The sequence below is a fragment of the Euprymna scolopes genome, chromosome 23 (assembly GCF_053919585.1).
Source record: "Euprymna scolopes isolate OS-2025 chromosome 23, ASM5391958v1, whole genome shotgun sequence".
Classification (NCBI taxonomy): domain Eukaryota; kingdom Metazoa; phylum Mollusca; class Cephalopoda; order Sepiida; family Sepiolidae; genus Euprymna; species Euprymna scolopes.
The window spans coordinates 37,815,566-37,823,299 of NC_136504.1; the positions used below are offsets into that span (position 1 = coordinate 37,815,566).

General features: G+C 31.4%; 1 protein-coding gene across 6 annotated transcripts in view; it reads right to left on the reverse strand.

The window, feature by feature from the left end:
• The window catches only part of LOC145245831 (uncharacterized), a 201,426-nt gene that overhangs the window by 180,186 nt on the left and 13,506 nt on the right, over positions 1-7,734 (reverse strand). The gene's annotated exons all lie outside the window — the stretch shown is intronic.

Genomic DNA, 7,734 nt, shown 5'->3' on the forward strand with positions numbered 1-7,734 from the left:
AAGAAGCCAAGAGTGGAAAAAACTAAAGACTAAAACAGAGAAGGTAAACAAACCCCCCTCATACATCCCAACAGAGACCATTCCATGCCTAACCCATGTAATATATGCAGGTGTCAAGACAGTACATATGAAGTTTAAAGGGCAAAAATACTGAGAAAGAAGAAGGATCAACAAAATCTGGATGGAAATTGAGGCTGGAAACCCAGATCAACAAACTAAAGAAAGAAGCCAAAGCGATAAACAAGATGAAAATAACTAGAATATGTTGGAAAAGTAGACATGCCATCAGAGCGGAGAGGCTGAACCAGAAATGGGAAGACGTGGAGGAAAAATAGGAGTAAAAGAAGTGAGATTAAGACAATGCCGATACAAATCGGAACAATGCAAGTAAAACAGGACCTGTAAAAATAACGAAACCCAATTCTACCAAAAAATAGATGGAGGAGAATAAACACAAACAACCGAACCCAACGGAAACAAAACGCTACTAAAGCCAGATATGGGAAGAACGAAAGAATCATAGCAGAAAAGCAGGATCATTGAAAGAAATGAAAGAAATCGCAACAAATCGAAGGAACAGAGAATAAAATCAGCAAGACAACCCTACGAAAAATGGCCAACTGGAGATCACCAGGCCAAAACTGAATACATGCCTGTTGATTTAAGAAATTCACAACACTACATGAAAGGCTAATTCAGCAACTGAAAAGATGCATCTTCGAAGCACATGTACCAGAACGAATGTCTAAAGGTAGAACCACACTGGTGCAAAAAGACACAGAAAAAGAGACCATCCTTAGCAACTACAGACCTATAACATGTTTACCTACAATGTAGAAATTACTTACTGCATAACTGAGAAAACAAATTTAAGTCCCTTTATAACCGCAGACTACTCCCAGAGAAACATTTCTGTTTCTGGATGCCAAAAAGGAAAAAGAGGAACACATTACCTATTATACGTAGACCAAAGGATTCTGAAGGAGGTCAAAAGTAGAAAAATAACATAGCCATGGCATGGATAGACTATGAGAACGCATGTGACAGAATCCCAGAAGCACGGATAATAGAATGCCTGAGAATGTACAAAATACCAGGTAATATAATAATTTGATAGAAAATATAATGAAAACATTGATACTTGAACTGACAGCTGATAGACAATACATAATTGAAATCAAAATTCAAAGAGGAATCTTCCAAGGGATTCCCTATCACCATTACTGTTCATTATGCTCCTGAACAACATCCTAAGAAAATTCCAAGTCGGATGCAAATTCACTAACACAGAATCACAGAAGAAAGAATGAACCACCTAATGTACATGAATGACCTGAAACTGTTTGCAAAAACAAAAGCATAACTAACAACACTAATAAACACGATCAGAATAGCCAGGATATCAAAAAGTAATTCTTAATGGAAAAGTGAGAACTACTGTCCATGATGAATAGGAAAACTTGAAGCAACTAAATGTATGGTACTACCCAATCAAATAGAAATGAGGGCACTAGGTGAACATAATAGCTACAAATTCTTGGGGTTTGTTATATATTTTATATATACTCATTTGATATATGATGTATTATATATATATATATATATATATATATATATATATATATATATATATATATATATAGTGGAAATGGTAATTAATAAAGATTGAAAAAAGTGCTCAATACTGTTGTAAAGCAAATATTCGTTTTATTTTTTATTACCGTATCTTTCTGTTAAGTTACATTATTGTTTCCGCTACCGGCCGTTTTTAAAAGTCTGAGGAAGCTACAGACGGCCCAAAAAAAACGGCCGGGTAGTGGAAACAATAATGTAACTTAACAGAAAGATACGATAATAAAAAATAAAACGTATATATATATATATATATATATATATATATATATATATATATATATATATATATATATATATATATATATATATATATCGATTGGATATATAATATTTTATATATATCGACTTGGTATATGATATTAAAAATACCCCGATTGGATATATGATATTTTATATACATACCGACTTGATATAACATATTTCATATATACCGATTCGAGATATGATATTTTATATATAACTATTTTATATATGATATTTTATGTATACCGATTTGATATATGATATTTTATATATACCGTTTTTATATACATATTATATATACCGATTTGAGATATGATATTTTTTGTATGTAACTATTTTATATATACCGATTTGTTGTATGATATTTTTATAAACCGATTTGATATATGATATTTTATATATACCGATTTTATATATATTTTATATATACTGATTTCATATATGATATTTTATATATACCGATGTATTTGATGATAGTCTGCATATAAATAAATAAATAAATAAATTACCCTGCTCAAAGGATTCCAATAAAAATAATAATTAATTATAAAAAGGTTGTTTATATTAAGCATACAAAATATGCAGATAAATAAAACTTAACAGCTAAAATTACTTTATTGCATTTCGGGAAACGTCGAGTATTTGTGGCAAGTTCACTAGAAGTACATCAAATGCTTGGAAGTTAAATCATTTATAAATAGAGATATATTGTTTTTGGTAGTCCATCGTGTTCGAAAAAGACTCTTCGTTTTGGCTACTCATGTGTTTTTGGAGATGGCTGCACAACCCCAGGTTGAAGGCACAAGTTTTGCCAGAGGAGGTACCGAAAGTCCATAGTTTGTATCACTGCTGTTGATGCTCTATAGCACTGATCTTAGGTAACAATGAACTTGAAAAAAAAAAAATAAGTTCTGGCGACGAGCATCCTCAAAGGTAACAGTAGCTTTGTGATAACAGTAGCTCGTCAGTCCTCCAATTCCTTTAGCCCAAGTTTGCACCATTGTAAATTGGTTTTGACTCCTTGTAGCATTTTTATTTTATTTTTATTTATTTATTTTCTTTTTTTTATTTTCTTTTTTTTTTTTTTTTTTTTGTGGTCGGCTATGGTTTATCTTTCCTTCCTGGAGTTTTTTTTTTTTTTTTTTCTGATCTTCTGTTCTTTTTCTCCCGTCCTATTATGTGTTTCCGTTTGTTGTACGGAGACACATAACAGGACGCGTGAAAAAAAGGGAAGATCAGAAATAAATAAATAAATAAAATGTGATAAACAGCTTGTAATGCGACAATTCTAATTTGCCTTACAAAAGTAGAACAAGCTTGACGTCACACAATAGATAAAAGCACAATTAACATGCAGTTAATAGATCCTAATGAGTCTAAAACAATAGTAGCGTCCATCCATCTATCCTTTTATATATCAATTTTTTTTATTTTTTTTACTTGCGAGCCACCACTTACCCGAAGGCCACTCGAAGATTTAATGAACCTAATGCGGTAGTGTAGTAATCGTTAATGGTGTTAATTGGGCAGACTTTGATTATCCATGGGGACGTCTCAACAAAAACTTATTTATATAAAGGCTACCATGTTGTATTCAACCGGGAAGCAGGCCAGCGAAACAGTGTTCCACAGACAGACAGTTCTGAGAAAGAAGATTTGTTCATGGATAGATCGAGAGTGAGGGAAATCGTATATAGTGGGTGTAGCTAGTCGAGTGCATTTTGTAAAAGTTTGGCAAAGAGGGACCATAGATTAGAGTTCAGTCGAGCACTTGCGATGAAAATAACAAGTTTTGTTTCGATATAAGTCGTTTGTTCAATGTAATTAAGATAAAAGTTTAATATCTCTGTTTGAAATATTGACAGTCTGAGACTCTAAGAAAGAAAACTCTGTCATGGGTGTGCGTCGGAACCAGGTGTGTCATTAAATTCATCCATGCAGAAAAAATTAAACCTTTTAACATTCATGGGCGCCGGTTAAATGCTTGCGAAGCTGATGAAGTTCATGTCAGCACAGTTAAGAGATGGGTTCGTTGATTTCAGAATGGTGACAAAGCGCGCCTGTCTGCAGCCATCACCATATCGATGGCAAAAATGCGTTGAGAATGGCGGTGACTATGTAGAAAAATAAATTCTGTAGCACAAATGGTCATTCGTTTTAATGACACCACTCTCGTCTTCGTAGCTCTTCAGCTTTTTTTTTTTTTTAGTTAAAAAAAAATAGGATCTATTACTTTTGGAATGACCTTCGCATATATATATATATATATATATATATATATATATATATATATATATATATATATATATATATATACTAGCATGGGTGCTCGACGTTGTCCGGGTGTATGTTGAGCAAAAAAAAAGAAAAAAGTGGTAGGAGGAAGGCAGGCTCGAGCTCGTTACCGTGAAGGAGGAAAAGAACGGGGGAAAACATGACGTCTTTGCTGTTACGACCATCGCCAAACCAGAAGTGACGTAGGTTTAAATTAAGGCTAGACAATCGAAAAGAGGGGATGACTTTCGAAAATATCGGCGAAAAAAGCGACACCTCCCTGTAGAAAACTGTCCAGTTGAAGGTGAAGATATTAATGTTTTTAGCCAATATTTCGGTATTTATCGTTTGAAGGGTCGAGCTTCAAAACGATACTGGTCTTGTGAAAATTCGGCGCCTCTGTCGAAAGTTTTAGGTAGACATGCAAACATACATACATACATTTATATATTGGTAACTCAAATTTTCGACCCAAACCGATTAAGAAGCCTGCCCTATCTCCGAATACCCTTTATGTAAAATTTCAAATGTTTAGACCAGAAATTGTCTGAGTAATTTGGTAGATACCGCAGAGGTCAATTTTTTAAACTTTGACCCCTATTATGACCCGTTAAAATTTATTGTTTGGACTCAAATCAAGTTATTAAGTTAGATCCCTGTCCAAGGAACCTATATCTAATATTTCAAGAGTTTATACCCAAAATTGGCGGAGGAGTTTTGTAAAAAGTAAAACCGTTGAACTTTGACCCCTTAACAGCGAAATTTCTGGCTGAAAACCGATTACAAAGATTTTCCTAAATCTCAATACCTTGTATATCAAATTTCGAGTCTGTAGACTGAAAATTGACAGAGTTATTGCGTAGGGAAATGTACACAGACAGACAGACAAACAGACACACACAGACACGTTCAATTATATATATATATATATATATATATATATATATATATATATATATATAACGTTATGTATTTGTTTTTGTTTTTGTTTTTGCGATACTTTTTGAATGAATTCAATTATTTATACGAAAGTGCACTTTTACCTGAATGCGAGTTGGGAATAATTTTCCCTTTAGCAATTTGCTACCCCCCAATAGGGAGCGGCATATATATATATATATATATATATATATATATATATATATATATATATTTGTTGTGGTTTGTTTTGTTTTTTGTTTTTCGTTTTTTTGTTCGTTTGTTTTGTTTTTTTATATAATTATCCACTGACGCGTGTTTCGTCGTAAATTGGTTAAAGGGAAAATTATTCCCGACTCGCATTTAGGTAAAAATGCACTTTCGTATGAATAATTGAATTCATTCAAAAAGTATTGCAAAAACAAAAACAAATAACATCTACGTAAATCGCGATATATTCAGAACTCGCGCGAGATAGCCCAGTGGTAGAAGCTTAAGCTTCTTTCCATTGGTTCCCGATTTCGAATCTCGCTAGATTCAGCAACTCTGATGGTGCGTAGACGACGAAGCACGTGTCTGTAGATAATTATTGAAATAAAATGAGTGTATTTTTGTTATGTAATTTATTGACTGATTATATGTATTAATTATTATAGGAGGTGTTTTGTACGGTGTGAGAGAGTTAATCTATGTCTAAAATAAAATTATGTTCTTTACGTAGATGTTTACTTATTAATAGCGATTCCTTATAGAAATACATAATTTCAATTACACATACTTATTTGTTATAAAAGAATACGAATTGTATCATATCTTCTTAAATATATTAACGGCTATATGAAATTATATATAAAAAGAAAAATCTTACTCTCTTTCACAACACGATGCCTCCTCCTATTTCCAACGTTTTTTTTTGTTTTTGAAATGGAACAAGGTCATACATTCCATTACATCAAAAAATATATTTTCAAATATTTGTACAGGTGTTTTGTTTTCTTAATTTTATTCATCCAGAGGAAGTCTTACAATAAAGACGAAACATTGATGAACACATAACTTTTCATCTGTCTATTTCCTGGGAATACTATTTCCAATATTCTCATATATATATATATATATATATATATATATATATATATATATATATATATATATATATTAAATAAGAATGTAAATATACTAAATACTAATCATAGTGGGGGTGATAAGTAGTTAAATCGATTAATCCTAATTTTATAAATACAAGACTGATAAATTAAAAAATTAAAAAATGAATCCATTTTAAATGTGGAAATTGATGAATCGCACAGGTAAGAAATTCATTTTTATAGTATGAAAAGGATAGTAATTGCAATTAAGAATAGGAAATTGGATCAAATGTTTGTAACATATCTTCTTCCTAAGATTAAGGGTGGTGGTGTTTGATCAACACTGCTTGGGAGCCATGATGTAATATACTGTCTTGTTTTTAAATCCCCGAAACAGTGTTTCATGGTAAACAACTGATGATCCCTTGAAAAATAAATTATTGGTATTATAGTAAATTCGAGAGCGAGTTCTTGCAGTGATTGCAGGTGATTAAATGACTTACTGACTAGATGGCTTTCTAACGAATGATAAAAAATATTTTTTGTATAGTTTTAAAGGTTAAAAACTTCAAAGACTATATATATATATATATATATATATATATATATATATATATATATATATATATATATATATACATGTAGATTTGTTGTTGATTTTTTTTAACTTAGCGTCTTCACCTTGAAGAGGGTTTATAAGCTGAAGAGGGGTAGTGCACGTCCGTAGATTATATATATATATATATATATATATATATATATATATATATATATATTGTTCAAATATCAAAAACTAGAGACTGTTTTTGTCGCTCGATGAAGTATTTTACACTGAAACAGTAGATTTATTGTAGCGACTAATAATGCTTTTTTTTGTCCAAATTTAATAAGTATACATGATTATTTTTATACCTACAGACACTAGTTTTTCATGCTTTCGCATCCATCAGTGCCTGGAGTGACAATTACTTTTGGTCGGAAAATTGGAACCTAACTACAAAATCACACTCTCTGTTTATGTACGAAGCGATCTCTATCATCTATCAAACTACTCTGTCAATTTTAAGTCTATACACTAAAAACTTCATATCTAGGAGATCTGAACCTGTGGAACAAATTCAATATAGTTTATAGCCGGTAAAAATAGCTGCTAATGAAATTGGAACTTGGGAGGCGTATGTCGACTAAATGCGTTGCTTCTACGCATGCACAAATATGCATTTATACTATATATTATTATTTTTTTAACAGCCTTATTCATATGTATGGATTTAGCTCAGATGGTATCGACTAAGTCTGGAATGCTAAATGTTTCGGTTTCGATTCTAGCTGATGTCAGCCAAGTAATTTTTAAACTTTTGAGATCTTCACTATATATATTGGGCACAATATAATAATAAATAAAGAATTGGCTCTATAATAATAAGTACGAAATCTGCATTAATCAAAATATACTTAAGCGTATTTTGCGACCAAGCAAACGCCGAATAGTCTCCTAGTAATATATATATATATATATATATATATATATATATATATATATATATATATATAATACTAGTAAAGAGATGCCCGA